Source organism: Larimichthys crocea, chromosome II (genome assembly GCF_000972845.2).
Source record: "Larimichthys crocea isolate SSNF chromosome II, L_crocea_2.0, whole genome shotgun sequence".
NCBI lineage: Eukaryota > Metazoa > Chordata > Actinopteri > Sciaenidae > Larimichthys > Larimichthys crocea.
In genome coordinates, this window is record NC_040012.1 from 2,524,593 (window position 1) to 2,526,782 (window position 2,190).

General features: G+C 44.3%; 1 non-coding gene across 1 annotated transcript; it reads left to right on the top strand.

The window, feature by feature from the left end:
* Window positions 1–1,230: 1,230 nt before the first annotated feature.
* Window positions 1,231–1,313, top strand: trnal-uaa (transfer RNA leucine (anticodon UAA)). Its single transcript has one exon. It is a non-coding gene; the product is annotated as a tRNA-Leu (tRNA).
* Window positions 1,314–2,190: the final 877 nt, after the last annotated feature.

The following is a 2,190-nucleotide window of genomic DNA, read 5'->3' on the forward strand; positions in this document are numbered from 1 at the left end:
GAAAGCCGCTCCGGTTCTTGCACCACACTGGCTCCGCTTCACCTCAGATCTGTAAACCTCCTCTTCTCTGGTGGTGGTACAAACATCCCCCTGTGCTCTGACCTCACAGTCCAGCCAGCTGGCTAATAAACTGAGCTAACAGCAGCTACAGTTTTTATTTCACTGTCAGTCAGAAACTCTGTAAATCACAAGAGTCAATGGAGCAGTACAAAGACGTTTAATTTGCCGAAGCAAGAAACAAGAATCAAGAATAATCAAATCAGTCATCATATAAAGGTTTATGTAAGTTATGGTATTCGTTCATAGTGACTTGATCTTTGTATGGTGGGAGAAAGTTCATCCTGCATTAATGCATGCATCATGGTCATGAATAGTTAAGCACTATTTAAGTATATCATTTGTACCCTTGTTGTAAACTGTTACTGCATCAACAAAGGCAGCACTCTGTGACTATAAAGTGTGTCTTTCAGAATTTCTGATTAGCAATTAGCTTGATTTGAGCCAGCAACTGCACAGTCATTACCTGGAAGGGCAGACAACAAAACCGAGGGGACCGCGGTGGGTATGTGTCTCAAAACACAATCACGAAACTCGTAGAACCGAGGCCGGAAAAATCAAAGATAAGCTGGAGCGAGAAAAGAAACATACAGAAGGCAAGTGGCAAAAAGGTGATGCTCACTTGGGAGTACTGTATACTGGAGCAGTGTGTAGAGGGGGAGACGATGCGGTGGGCAGGTAGCGGGTCTTGAAATGAGGGCCAGAGTAGCTTAGACTAAGTAATAGTAGCACAACCTCCAACAACAAGATCATTCCTCATTTTTCCTCTGAATCCTCAGGAGCGTTAACAGGTGACACTGACAAAACTGCTCAGATGTGCGCAGCATGTGGCAGATTAAGTTCACCCTGCATCACGACGCTGCCTTTCCGGAGGGCCTTCAGCGGCAGGGTGGCCCCAAACAGATGCTTATGTTGCTTAATGGGCCAGGTCGACTTTGGCGCAGCCTCTAAGGACATAGTAAATGCTGAAAAGACCAAATTAAGTGCATCCATATATAAACTAGTGTCACTTATTGTTCAGGAGTTTTTAATGATTTGGTGCAGTAAATAAAGGATCCATGTGTGTGATTTCGTGGCATCTTGCGGTAGTAAGTTGTTGATTGTAACTTCCTTGCCTCACTCTCTCCTTCCTGGCATGAAAGAGAAACTTTCAGGGATTAGAGAAGCACAAACACCAGGATGGCCGAGTGGTTAAGGCGTTGGACTTAAGATCCAATGGGCAAATGTCCACGTGGGTTCAAACCCCACTCCTGGTAGATAAATGTTTGTCCATGAACTGTTCAATGTTGCTTTCTGCCAGGGAGGAACAGTTGTCTTCCACGACCTTATAGCTTAATTTCCACTAATCAGATCATCGTCTCCTCCAGCCTGCATGTCGAAGTGTCCTTGGGCAAGATACTGAACCCCAAATTGCTCCTTTTAAGTTGTAAATGTTCTAAATGTAAAGACAGAAGAGGACGTTGACAGAGGAAGCTAAGAAGAGAAAAGTAGGGAAGGAGTGAGCAAGAAGCTGCAGGACAAGAGTAAATCTGGGACTGACTTTTAGTGGTTGATGAAATAAAAGGCTGAAAGACAGACGGCGAGCTGGGCTGACTGCTGCTGGACTAGTCAGTGATATCAGCTGCTGCTGCGTCTGCTGCTGGTGACCTTGCTTGATGTTTGCCTGTTCGCAACTGGAGGGTAAAAATACCAATTTCTACATAATGTTGCTTTAATATCAAATTTGTTTCCAGAAACCAAAATATAAATACATGTGTTGTTCACACATGCGTGCACAGAGCAGGTGCAGTCCTATCATCCTGTGTTACAACAATATTTCATCCGCTGGTTCATTTCTGCCTCCTCTGATCCATAAAAACCAGTAAAATCAGGAGAGCAGATGGCGCAGACCTGGACGTTACATTACTTCATAATCACGTTCAGCCGTCTGACACCCAAAGCGCTCTCTCTGCACAGATGAAAAGTGTCATGTATTTAACACAAAGCTGGAATCTCCTCACATCGCACACAAACGGCTAATTAGAGGGAATAAATCCACTGATGGCTGAAAGAAAAACACCTGCAGTCATAATGAGATCTGGTCCGTGTTCATTTCAGCATCATTCGCTTGTTTATTCCCGTTCGCAGCAGAGA